Here is a 14,110-nt window from a genome sequence, read left to right on the forward strand (position 1 = left end):
ACAAAGTACTGTAATTCCTTCATTCTATTAATACTTTTTATTATGTATTCTTGCATCCTTCAGACAGTGTTCATTAGCTGTGGAGAAAAATGTTAAATGGAAGAGTTAGATGTAGCCTTCATTAATTTCTTCTCTGTGAGATATCTTTTCTTAGATGAACATAACATGTTGGTGGCGACAAGTATAGACGGAAAGTTATTGTCATACCAAAGATTAAGTAGGGAGGTTAAGAACCAGAAACCAAAAATGAAAGTCAAGAAAGTAGGGGAACTGCTAACAAAGTGCTCACTGTGAATGGACTTAAATCCATCCACTCTCAGCTCCACCCTATTAGTAATAATGCATGCTTCATATAGCCTAATGGAGTTACTCTACCAGTCCTTGTAGGGTAGAAACTTTTACATCAGACAAGAACCAGAATGATTCAGTGTTCTGATGATGATGTTACAATTTAGTTGAACATTTTATGTGGATTGATATATATATCACGGCCATACCACGTTGAGTACACCGCTTCCCGTCCGATCAGCGAAGTTAAGCAACGTTGGGTCCGGTTAGTACTTGGATGGGTGACCGCCTGGGAACACCAGATGCTGTTGGCATCCCTACGTGTCAAGTGGGGTTGGTGGAGGATTAGTGCCTCTCCCTGTAAAACAATTAACTCTAAGCCCTTGGTCACCCCGTTTGGGATACATGGCGTCTGGCAATGAATGAATGAATATATCACAGTTTTTTGAGGGATAGTACAAAATTCACTGCCATCATCATTAAAATTATATGCTGCTAGGAGCTAATATAAAATAGAGCTGTTTGGGAAAAGGCTAGTGTATGAACTGTCCTATAGTGCATAGATATATTAGAAATCTGTTGTGGAATATAGTCAAAGAAGCAAGAAAACTGGGACAGAGGGACAGAAAAATGGAAGCAGGAAGGGGGTCTGTATTTTCTTCAGTTTAAATATTATGAGTTCTGTAATCTGAGTAAGTTTCCATTAATAATCTTAATAAGTCTCCATTAATCTCACCAACTTGAGAAATCTACTGTACTCATTTTTTTTTATTGAGGCGAAGATGCACTTGACAGGTTGGTGACGATTGGCTGAATGCAGTATTACTTCATAATCTCTGTTCATTAGCATGTTAATTGACAACATATATCTGAGGGGGGATATTTGGGTTAGTAAATGTTATTCAGACATGTTGCATTCAGGCAATCATCACCAACCTGTCACGTCCATCTTCGCCTCAATAGAAAAACTGAGTAGGCCTGGTGCTGTTTGCTGTCCTTCGTACTCCTATGTACTGTATGCAGTTTCCCCGTTCATTTGTGTCATTTTTCTTCCATCCTGTCTTCATTTCTTCTGCTTTTTCGGTGTATTTCAGCATGTACTCCTTTACCTGCATTTTTTTTTTTTTTTTACATCCTCCTCCTTTTGTCTTTTTTTTTCTCATCATTCTTTCCCATTCTTCCTTTCCCCATCCTCACTCCTTTTTCATGCCCTCTGATTTAAGCATTCCCCCTCCCTTCAGTCTCATCCATTCTCTTTTCTTCGCCTTCTCCTCTTTCCTTTTCCATCCCATTCTCATCTGCCTTTCCTCTTCTCCTGTCCATTCCTCTCTCTTGACATCATTTCTCTCCCTTGCCTTCCACTCCCCTTCTCCTCTTTCCTGTGCTATGCTTTGCTGTTATCTCATTCTCCCCTTTTTTTTTTTTTTTTTTTTCTGATCCCATTTCCTACCCTCTCATCTCTCCTCATTCCCTCCTCCTTCCTCTCCTCTTCACTTCTCATCTCTTCACCTCTTTTCATTTTCTTTCTTTTCCTTTCCTCTCTTCTCCTTTCTTCTCCCTTCCTCCTCCTCCTCTTCCTCCTCCTCCTCCTCCTCCTGCTCCTCCTCCTCCCTCTGGCTAACCACGGTATATGGGTCCTTAGGCTGGGGAGGGGAGGGAAAGAGGTAGGGATGATTGAAGGGGAGGGAGGGAAGGAAATGAGAGGGAGTTGAAGAGATACGGGACAGGAGGGGAAGAAGTTTGGAGAGAGAGAGAGAGAGAGAGAGAGGAGGGAGGGAGGGAGGAAAGAGTAAGAGAGGAGGCTGGGGAAGAGAGAAGTGGTAGAGAAAGAGAACGATAAAAGGGAATAGGAAGAAGAGAACGACTGAAAAGTTTAAAATTGCGTATGAGAGTGATGGAGGAAGTGGGAGAGATGATGAAGTTAAGAGGGAGAAGGAGGAGAGGAAGATGTGAAGGGAAGGGAATGGAGGAATAGGAGGAGGAGAAGGAGGAGGAGGAAATGATGGTGATGATAGAGGTAGATGTGGAAGGGAGGAGGAGAGGAGTGGAAGGCGTGGGGAAAAAAAATTGAAGACATTCAGAAGAGGGAATGTGGAACAAGAGAACGAAAGTTAATGAAGTGAAGATGTTAAACAAGAGAGCAAAAGAGAAAAAAAGAGGAAGGCTTGAAGAAAGAGGACGAGGAATGAGGAGGAAGTTGTGAAGAATACGAAGAAGGCATGGAGGGACTGAGGGAGTGGAGGAGGAGCTAGCAGAATGATGGAGGGAGGAGGAGGCGGGTGAGGAAGCAAGGGGGAAGGAGGGAAGGATGAGGTGCGGCAGTGTAGATCGGACTGTGCAGACTACACTACACCTCACACCTTTGTAGGTCGTCCACCTTAACTTGGCCGAGATTTTCGTCTTTTTACAGCATATTTCCCTTAGTACAGTAACAGAATAAGACAAGGCTTAAGCTCTACGCCCTTACCATAGCACTTCCTTATGACTAGCTTTGTATTCTCGTGTTATTATCTTGTTACAGCTCGGAACTGAAGATGGAGATATTGCAGTTTTAGGCCTGGTTAAAGTGAACAGAGTGTAGTAACATCTCGCTCTCAGAATAACTAGTTAATTGACTCGTTATTTTTTTTTATTCCCGACGTCATGAACCCGTGCCATTTAAGTTAGGTACCCGGTAGTACGATTATTATTTTTTCCCCGCCCAATGTAATTTTCTGGCCTGGTAGGGAGTGTGGGAACGTGAAACGGAGAAGTGGATCGAATGGAATACAAGGCTGAGTGAGTAGACGGTCTGTAAATGTGGGACGATTTGTGGAATGGACAGTATCGACAAAGGGACGTTGGACGAGCGGTGAGCATATCAGTCGTATAATGTGCCTGGTCAGACATATCTTATGTAACAATAATATTTTTTCCCAAGATAAATTGATGTGAGCTTGACCGAAGTGTACATGGACCAGGGTCTAATGAGTATTTCGTTAGACCATGACTGGGACATACCTGAGTGAGTCATTCAGCAATTCATGTATTCAGGAGTTCAATGACAGGCAGATGTAGCGGCTGAAAGCATTAATATTGTGGTAAAAAACTGGTGCATACTATATATGAAATGTAGACTAAGATTACATCTTCTGTTACGTACAACCGATATGCTCATAGTAGTACATCTTGTTAATAATCAAAGGCAAACCTGGGTTCATATTCTCGTGGTCGTAGGAGACTTAGTAGCACATCCTCCATAGAGACTGAGTTAAGTTTGCGTCTTGGTATTCTCTTGATGATATATATATATCATTAGTACTGACATGTATTGCATAAGAAATACATAAGATAATATTTAGGTAAGCTATGCAGAAATAAAGAAGTTAGGAAGAGGTGCTTACCAGCTACTTGGACTGACTAAGAATACTGCATCTGGAGTGATAGGTATTAAAAAATTGTACACTTCTCTCCCGCTATCATCCCGCTTCACCACCACAAATACTACGACTCGCCCCCGCTCCCCACACACACACGATATCCCAGTTACTGTGGCGGAACCTGACTAAGCAACCTAACTGGGACTAAACGGAATGAGAGACCAGGTGCACAGGGGGAAATAACACTGTAACTGGTAAAGACAGGTGTGTGTGTGTGTGTGTGTGTGTGTGTGTGTGTGTGTGTGTGTGAAGGAGTCAGGTGTGTAGGTAGGTGCGAGGGCAGCCTAAGGACCATAGCCAAGACAGTGAGAGGCTACATTGACCCCGACACGCTCACCCGCACACGCCTGTACACACACACACACACACACACACACACACACACACACACACACACACAAACACACACACACACACACACACACACACACACACACACACACACACACACACACACACACACACACACACACACACACACACACACACACACACACACACACACACACACACACACACACACACACACACACACACACACACTTTTATCCTACACATAGTTACACAAGGGCACATGATTTTACAACTATGGGGAGGAATATGCACACAATCACACATCGACTCTAATTGTACACATAGATGAACACACACATGCGCTCACTCACAAAGTCACAGTATCTTCAGGTATGTACAGAATTACACACACACACACACACACACACACACACACACACACACACACACACACACAGGCATTCAACTGCAGATACACACACATACCTGGAGGCGCTTGGTGCATTACGTACACATACACACGTGGCCATACGCACATACGCACCACACACGCACGTAATACACTTGGCTGGCCATCCCGCCCTTGTCCGCTACTCCACACACACACACACACACACACACACACACACACACACACACCTGGCAGTATCATTTTATGCACATTACTTTTATAAGCGTAGAGACACATTAGCGTCATACGGTCGCTGCGAAGTACATCCTGGCATTCCAAAGCTACTCTCTCTCTCTCTCTCTCTCTCTCTCTCTCTCTCTCTCTCTCTCTCTCTTTCTCTCCATTTGTCTGTCATTGTGTCCTGCTGTCTGTATATCCATCTTCATCACCCCATATAAACACGCTCTGTATATAGTCGGTTTGTTTTCATCTGACAGGACTGAGTTTCTCCTATAGTTTTTGTGTTAAGTAGTAGTAGCATGAAATTCGATGAACCCAAGGAATAAGTTACATGGATACTGGTTAGATCAACCTTCCTTACACCACCACCACCACCGTCATCCATACAACACCCCTCACCACACCACCACCACCAGCCATACAACACCCATCACCACACCATCACACCACCTCTTCTACCACTCTCGCCCCTACAACACCTAGCACAACGCTCCTGCAATATTTACTCTTAAAAGCGTGAAATGTGTTTAGCCATTGTGCGGACGTGAGAGGCTTGCCCATTAACTCTTTCGGACGTGACGCTAGGAACTGTTTTTGTGGTGTGTGTGTGTGTGTGTGTGTGTGTGTGTGTGTGTGTGTGTGTGTGTTTTGCCTGAGGATTAGAGTCGTAGGCAAACTTGGGAGGAAGGAATGTCTGTGTTTGGACGGTGGTGAGGAAGAGGAGGTGTGTGTGTGTGTGTGTGTGAGAGAGAGAGAGAGAGAGAGACTTCTACTAGTTCCAGCCATTTTATTATTATATATTAGATTGTGGAACCACACCTACCGTATCATCATCACGACTTCAGTTACCAAAAACACTGCAAAAACAAATCAGCAGCGCTTGTTCCGATAGCGCTATCCGAGTCATCATTTCAGCCAGAAATTGTCCAAAAACTGCATATTCTAAACTCGTCAACGTAGTTGTGCCATCTGTCAGAATTTGTACTGAAAACTGTCTCTTGTATACTCGTGAACGTCGTTACTTCGTATCGACTGGAACCTAGACTAAAAGTACTTGTAAAATCATCCGTTCAGTCGTCACTTCATATCATTAAGACTCACCATTTAAAGAACAACATATCACTTGGAATCGCCACCAGACAGCCTACATCATACTGCCCAGAAGCACTGCTGGAGGGCCAACATGGGCTTCGTGCGGAGTGGCTTCTTTACCAACAGTAAGTGAATAATATTACTTTACACTGAAGGTGTTCTTTTACATTGGAAGGTATCAGTTTTTGCATGAAGATGAACATTAAAAAGCAGTAGGGTATTAGCAGACTGTTTTTTGCTTCGATAATCCAGAATATATTTATATGTACAGTATATATATATATATATATATATATATATATATATATATATTGGTGGTGGTGGTGGTCGGACATGCAGGTCAACCAGAGACTATAACACTGAACTCCTCACGCGATACCGCTCTGTTCCACAGGCACCTTCGGCTCCCATCCTTTGTCGTTGTGGCTTGACGTTTACGACATTCAGTGGTTTTACTGGCCTGGTTCCATTTTTGCCTGCCAATTTATGCATTATTTTCGCGGTGAGCTCCGATTTACATCATTATCTTTGGAAGGTGTGCCATTCTGCGTAACCCATCAACTTTGCGTGTCATTTTTCTCGTGTTATGGTTCATGGGGTGTACAGATTCTCCTTTTTTATGCGGAGTGAGGGAATTCATTTGCTCTCTTTTGGGGGAAAAGGGTGGATGTTAATTTCTGTACTTGGCGTCTTCTGCAGACTATGCCATTTTTAAAAACATATTTTGCGAGGGTGTGTCAATTTTTCGCTTAATTTTTTCCAGGATTGATCAGTTCCAGGATTGATCAGTTCTTTGAGTTGTGCCATTTCATGTAATATTTCGAATGGTGTGCCAGTTCCTTTTGTGTGTTTTTGGATGTGTTTTTTTAACGTGCAAAAAACTGAAAAGGCAGGGAAGGTCAAGGGGAAACATGTAACCAGGGAAGGTCAGAGAGAGAGAGAGAGAGGAGATGGAGGTGGGTGGTGGGCAGGTTTGGAGATGGAGGTGGGAAATGAGACTAATCACGGCAGTAGATGAAAATAAAATAAAGCAGAGCAGAACAGAATATAATAAGGCCGAGCAGAACAGAGCTAAGCAGGGCAGGGCAGGTCAGGGTAAGGCAAGGCAGGGCAAGTCAAAGCAGAGCAAAACAGAGCAGGATAGCAGAGCAGAGCAGAGCAAGGTAAGGGTGGCAAGACACGAGAAAATCGTGTGACGACTGCAACAGTGAAAGTGTTACAGCAGGTACTTGGGTCGTACCCTTGTGGCAGGTCAGGCCAAGCCGCTCACCTCTCCTCACAAGTGCGCATCACAAGCACCGGCTGTTTGGTTAAATGTTTGCAGCCTCTATCTGTGCATGGTTATGTGTATGCTTGTGTTTGATATTTAAGTAGGGTGTTCAGGTTTGATTTGATGTACTTGACAGCGACCGTATGACGCTGATGTCTATGTGCATGTAAAGGTAATGAACGTAAAATGATACTGCCAGGTGTGTATGTGTGTGTGTGTGTGTGTGTGTGTGTGTGTGTGTGTGTGTGTGTGTGTGTGTGTGTGTGTGTGTGTCCGTATAATATTAGTTTCACATTGTCATTCCCTTCCTCAGCCAACCATAATCTGCAGACACTCAGAAAGAACATATGTTGCAGATGTAAAAAGACAAACTGCTATGCGCCTTTTTGGCCGTGTCGAGACAGTATGAGGCAGTAGAGTGTAGCTAGCGTGAGGGGAGAGAATGATGACCGTGCCGACACCCACTACCCTACTTGGTAATTATCTTCTGCCTTTCCTCCGCGTCATTCTGTTTCTTGGCCGGGGATGATGTGTTTCTGCTGGGATGACGTGGTTGGTTCTTCGGTTTTAAGGTCGGGAATGGAGGCTAATAGGGACGTTTGTTCTAAGTGAGGAGTCGGTTCACATGGAATATGACACGGCTGGGTGGGTGGTAGTGAGGTGTTGTTGCGGTAATGTGGTGGTGGTGCGGAGATATTGTAATGGCCTGATGTTAATGATAATAGTAATATATGAGGCAGTGGTGTAGAAGATGAAGAAGTATGTTAGTTCTAAATCCCCCAAAGCCTTCAGTAGTCAATGTCCAGGTTTCCAGTTGTACTGCTAGGTGAATAGGACAGTGGTGTGGTAGTGCATTGTAGCGAACAGTGTAATGGTCTTGTGGTGGTGATAGGGATATTTTTAGTGAAGCGCCGGTGGTGTTGTAGTGCAATGTAATGATGATGATGGTGATGATAGGGGAGATTATGATAGTGAGGGAGTGGTGTGGTGACCTGTGGTAGTGTGACGGAACGGTGTGGTGGAAGGAGACATGTGATGATTTTTGGTTGTAGCAGTGACGTCTAAAAAGTGATCGAGTCATGATGATGGTAGAGTGATCGTTTGGTGATGTAATTGTGGTTGATTGTTTGATGTTTATAATGGCAGTGATGGTGAAGAAGAATGGTGTGATTGAGAAGTGAGATGTGAATGTTTTTTTGATGGCAATGATGGGGAAGAAAGGTGTGATAGAGTGGAAAGCTTTGGTCTTTTTTGGAAATTCTGAGAAGAAATTGTGATGTCGCGATGGTGTGTTATGGTGTTTGTGGTGTCAGTGGTGAAGATGGGAGTGTGTGATGACTAGATAATAGTGACGAAGTGAAGTAGCGATGATGGTAGGAAAGATGGAACTTAGCGTAATGATCATGTAAAGTATGTTGTGGTGAGATGGATGATGATGATGATGATGATGATGGAAGTTTGCAATGAAACAATGTGATGATGATGATGATGATGACAATGTTGAAAGTATGTTGCGGTGAGTTAGATGATGATGATACTGTTGAAAGTAGGTTGTGGTGAACAGGGTGTTGATTACAATAACGATGATAATGATGTCGGAAGTAGGTTTTGGTGAGTTAAGTGGTGGTGATGGTGATGTAAAAAGGTGGCTTGAGGTGGTAATGATAGTGTGATGAGGGTGGCATTGTAGAGTCCCGGTCTGTAGCTGTTCTCACACTTCTTGCCTTCTAAACTAATGATGCGAGATTCCTACCCGTTTGGATTGTTGGTGATTAGTGAATATCTCATTAGCTGAATATATCATTAGCTTTTGACATGGTTTTAAAACGTGGTAAAGGAAGTACTGACATGCATCAGATAGACAGTCAGACAGAGCCAAAGACAGACAAAAACCAAACAAACAAACGAACACACACACACACACACACACACACACACACACACACACACACACACACACACACACACACACACACACACACACACACACACACACACACACACACACACACACACACACACACACACACACATTAACAGACAGAAAGATGGTCTTACAGACAGAAAGACGAACATTCAGACAGACACAGACAAACAGATTTTAAAAAAGAAAGATGGACAAGGATGTATATTTATAAACACGGACAGACTGTCTTGTTTAGGTGCAGACGTGCATCACTCTGAGAGATGTTACAGTTCAGGACGAAATGAACTGATCATGGATTTGGTTTTCTTCTTTGTTCTTGCTGAGGGACATTTTCGCAGACTGTCCGACTTGGGCTCCTTTTATACGCAGAAAAATATTCGCACCGAAACTCGCTGACCTAACTAAGATTCATTTTTTTTTTTTTTTTCCGGGGAGGACCAGAGTCGTGGGAAGATTTTGGATTTTCCGTGTCCAAACAGATCTTTGTTATGAAAGTGTATCGGAAGTTTGCATGAAAGCCACAGTAACGAGTAAGGAAAAGTGCGTAAACAAATGAATGAGCAAGGACAGTCGATCGCAGGAATTTCATGAACGCTTGGTGGGAATGTGAATGCTAGAGGAGTGGGAATGGGAGAGGGAATGGACTTGATGGGTGTGGAACTGATGGAGGGAATGGGAATGGAAGTGATGGAGGAGCGGGAATGGGAAGGGAAAGGGAGTAGGATTAGGAGTGGGAGTGGGGGTGATGGGGGAGTAGGAATGGGAGTGTGGGTGATGTGATAGCGGGAATGGGAGAAGGAAAGGAAACAGGAGTAAGAAAGAGTAGGATTGTGAGTGGCAGTAGAAGTAGGAAAGGGAGTGGATGTAGCAGTGAGAATGGGAGTGGGGTGAGCGCGGACAGGAGTGGGAGCGAAAAGAGAAAAGAATCGCTACTCACAGGTTCGACGAATGAAAACCAGAAATATATTTGCCTGATTTTGTGTTTATATTTTCGTGTTTATATCTTTCCATGAATGTATCTTTGTGTGTGTCTGTGTTTGTATGTATGTGTCTTTGCCTAAATGTAGATATCTTTGTGCATGTGTCTGTGTACACGTCTATGTGTATCAGTCGGTATGGACGAGGTGGTAGTAGTGGTGGGGGGGAGGGGTACCAGTTATGGGGACTGCACACAGTAACAACACCACCTCCCCTACTCCCACTCCCACTCCTTCCGTGCCGTGAGTGTCTTTCTGGGCCACCTGGCTCGGCTGCTCCCTCACTCCCTCGTCACGGCACTGCTGGGGTGATTGGAAGTTGCTGCGACGGACCATTGGCTAGGTTATTGTTACGGACCTTACAGTGCCAACGGGATCCCTGACCCTCTCTCATCATTCTCATTTCTGTCAGCTGTGTCCCACGCCATACCTCAGTGCAGTTTTACCCTCTCCAGATCGAGGATGTTTCGTTTAAGCTGAATAAAATCGTATGTATAGCATTAACCAGAATAAAAAGTCATCGGGATGAAGTCTGAGGGTAAATAAATGTGCTATATAGAGAACTCATTGTAGCTGATTCCAGACTATTTATTCACATGATGAAAATTGTCAATACCGATTTTTTTTTTTTTATTCTCGATGTTTTCAACTCTGCCTTGATTTCTCGACGTTTCTTACTTCCTTGAATGACTTTCCCCCTTAGATCTTTATACCCTTATGACTCATCTCCTTCCCTTCCTCATCCTTTTCTCCCACTCCAATCTCCTTCACGTTTTTTCCTTCTTTTTCGATCTTCTACCCCTCAGCCACCAACATCGCCTCAGCCACCAACATCGTAACATTCCTATTCCATCCCCCTCTTTCCATGTTCATACTTCTCTTCCCTTCTGCCTTTCCCCCCACCCCTCTACTCTTCCCTGTTCTTGATTCTCCTCCCCCGAATTCCCTATCCCCCACCCAGCTCCTTCCTTCTCCCTTCCCATCCCTTCCCTCTCCACGCTTAGTTCATCCTTCCTCTTAGTCTTGATTCGTGTCTTACTTCCTCCTAATTCACATTCTATTCCAATTCCCCTTCCTCTCCCACCTTCTCCCTCTGCTCCCTCCCGTCCTCATCGACATCTTTTTCTTCCATTCCCTTTCCTTTGCTCCATTTCCCTCTCCCTCTTCCTTTCCATTTCCTCTTCCTCTTCTCCCTCTTCTCGCATCTCCTGCTGCATCTCCCCCCATCTCCTCTCTTTATCTCTCTCCCTTCCCCCCCTCTCTCTCAAGCTTTCCGCATCACTCCTTCCCCTATCCTTCCTGTTCCCTCCCCCTCCCTCCCTCCCCCACCCTGTCCCCCTCACCCAAGGCCAACGGTACCGCAGGCACCATCTACGTAACTGGTTTGTTTTGTTGATTAAAAGGGCGTGTGTCACATTCCTTACACCCGCAACCCCACACACCCTGCCCCCTCCTCTTCACTACCTTCCCCTTCCACCTTCCCTCCCGCTCTTCCACTTCTCCACCTTCTTTCCCTTACCCATCCCTACCCCTCCCACTTCCCCTCTCCCTTCTCTCCTCCACCCTGTCCCTGTGCGAGCCCCTCTCTTACCCCACACTACGGTGCCCCACCACCCTCACCTCCTCTAGGCTGTGTGAGAGCGGCAGGGAATTAGAGGAGGAGGAGAATGGGAGGGAAGGAAGGGGGAGGAGGAGGAAGAAAAAGGGGAGGTGAGAGAAGGATGGAGGGAAGGAAGGAGGGGGAGGGGATGCTGTGCTGATTTGGAGTGGGTGAGAGGGAAATGAAGATGAGGAGAGTATGAATGATTAAGTAACTAAATGAGAGTAAATGAGTGAGTGGGTTTGGATGAAAGAATTCTCAACTCTTCAGTACGATGACGTCTCTTATTTTATTCCTACAGCTGCTAGACGATTTTACTCAAGTGGAGATATTTGACCTATTATTTCAACAAGCAAGCAGTGACGAAGTTTTCCATACTCTGAATAAAAAGTCTGGTGATAGCAAGAACGAAAAAGAAAGACGCATTCGTAGTGAAGAAACTGAAGGGAAGAGAGTGGGATTGCCTGGGTGGAGAGAGAGAGAGAGAGAGATTCTAAATATATCCGAAGTGAAAGGAAGGGTTTAGAGGAATGAATGGTTGAGAGAGAGAGAGAGACTGTAGCTGTAAAATCTAAAGTGAAAGGGAGATACTGTGTAAGTGGAGTGGTTAAGAGGGATTGGATGATGATGATGATGATGATGGAGTAAGTGCATCTGGTGGTATGGAAGAAGTGGAGAACGGTAAAATTTACGAGAGGGGAAGGAAGGAAAATGAGGAAATGGAGGAAAGAACATGGAGAGATGGAGGAAATTATATGAAGAATTGGAGAAAAGACAAACACAATTAGTCTTATATCTCCTAGGACAGTGGAGTGACTTGGAGATCTGGGCATGAAAGAGTATGGAAAGGAGTGAAGGATTTAATAGTCAGAATAATATAGGACTCAGTGTGGAAGGGAATGCAATAAGTACAGCAAGAAAGGGTTGAATGTACCGATAAAAAAGTGAAAAGATGTGGTTAGGGTAGTGAAGGATGAAGTAGGAAGGTAGAGGACAAGGTAGTGAAGAAGCAGAACGTATTGGTAAAGAGGTAAAGAGAAGGTGTGGTGAGGGGAATGAAAGATAAGGAGGGGAGTGAAGGAAAAGATAGTGAGTTACCGAGTGCATATGCAGTTGTTAGGGGGTAGGAGACAGGAAAGAAAATAGAGAAAATGCGTAAATATGGTTCAGAATAAATAAGTGGATCAGTAAAGTCTGTATTCTTTACTCTAACTTGGCCTAAAATTGTCATCTCTTCATATTTATTTTGAATTGAAACAATAGATTAACTCTAGAATATGATGCTAGTTCCGAAGGCCTGTGGAAAGGATGCAGAACTGTACCATAATCTTCTGACACTGAGGTACGTGAAAATAAGCTTCAAATGGTCGAAAATATGAACCAAGTTAGTGTGGCAAAAGTATAGTAAGGAATGTAACGAGTGAGTGAATTGAAGGGAGAGGGGATAGGCACGACCACATATAGGGTGGGTGGGTGAGTTTGTGAAGGGTGGGGATGCAGACTCCAACATTCCCCCTCCCCCTTCCCCCCTCCACCCGGTGCCTGGCTGTTGGGGGCACTGCTCGGTGGAACTTACCTCAGTCTGTTCCCCCGCCTCGTTCCGCCCACACCTCCCACCCACACCTCTCGCCCACGCCCACACCTCATACCAACTTCTGTTTCATATCCACGCCCACATCTGCCAAAAAATCAGTGTACTTTTGTAACTGGTGATGCAGGTGTAGCAATCAGTTTTGGTGCGTGAATTTTGAAGTTGGTTCTGTAGGTGCATGGATTTTGGAGTCAGTTGTAGAGTGTTCGTGGTAACTTCAGTTGTGCATGGTGATCTTGTGGACAACTAAGATAACAGTATCCATCAAGTATCGTCTATAACCATACACAGTGACCTAAGAGAGAAGGACCTGTCTGTGTCGGCGCCTGGATTTTAGAGATTGCTCTGGAACATCGAGGGTGACTGCTGCATCGCATAATCGTGTGGATTTCTGAAGCGACTACGGCTTTGGATTGTGATCTAGAACCACAGTTACAAAGATACTGGGAATCATATTCAGCCGTGGGTTGTCTTGAACATTCATAAAGAAACAGAGACTCATATTCATCCAGGAATTGGCATCTCGAACCACCGTATAAAGGCTGCGAACCCTGTAAGACTACTGTAAAAGTGAGAGGGAGAGAGAAAGACGATGGGTGCCCAGGAACTTTCAGTGTCGTCTAAGGAACAGAAGGGGGCGGTGAAGGCGAGAAGTGACACTACCAAGAGTAAGTTTTACTTTTAGCTATTTTTATATAACTGTTTTATGAATAATTTATTCATTTTATGAAAGGCCTGTGGGATAAAGGCAGGATCCCGGGGGCTCGAAGGGTCTGTGCAGTAGTCTCGTTCTTTTTACGGGACATACTTCTGCTAATAATCCTCTTCTTTTGTGTATTTTGTTTCCTTGTTGATGATGATGATATATGATGAAGATTTTATTTTATATAACCGAATCTGGGCATAAGCAACATAGTCCACATCCGAGACCCAGCAGTCTTCCTACTGCAACATACGTAGCTACACACAACTTGGGCATTAGTACCTATCGTTTATGCTGATAACACAAGTGGGTGGTCTC

At 44.3% G+C, this 14,110-nt stretch overlaps 1 non-coding gene across 1 annotated transcript; it reads left to right on the plus strand.

Annotated features, from left to right (window-relative positions):
• Positions 1-483: 483 nt before the first annotated feature.
• LOC145406554 (5S ribosomal RNA) lies at positions 484-602 on the plus strand. Its single transcript, XR_013898575.1, has one exon. It is a non-coding gene; the product is annotated as a 5S ribosomal RNA (ribosomal RNA).
• The last annotated feature ends 13,508 nt before the right edge of the window (positions 603-14,110 follow it).

Source organism: Coenobita brevimanus, chromosome 70 (assembly GCF_032717465.1).
Source record: "Coenobita brevimanus isolate Jiangsu-jjx chromosome 70, ASM3271746v2, whole genome shotgun sequence".
NCBI lineage: Eukaryota > Metazoa > Arthropoda > Malacostraca > Decapoda > Coenobitidae > Coenobita > Coenobita brevimanus.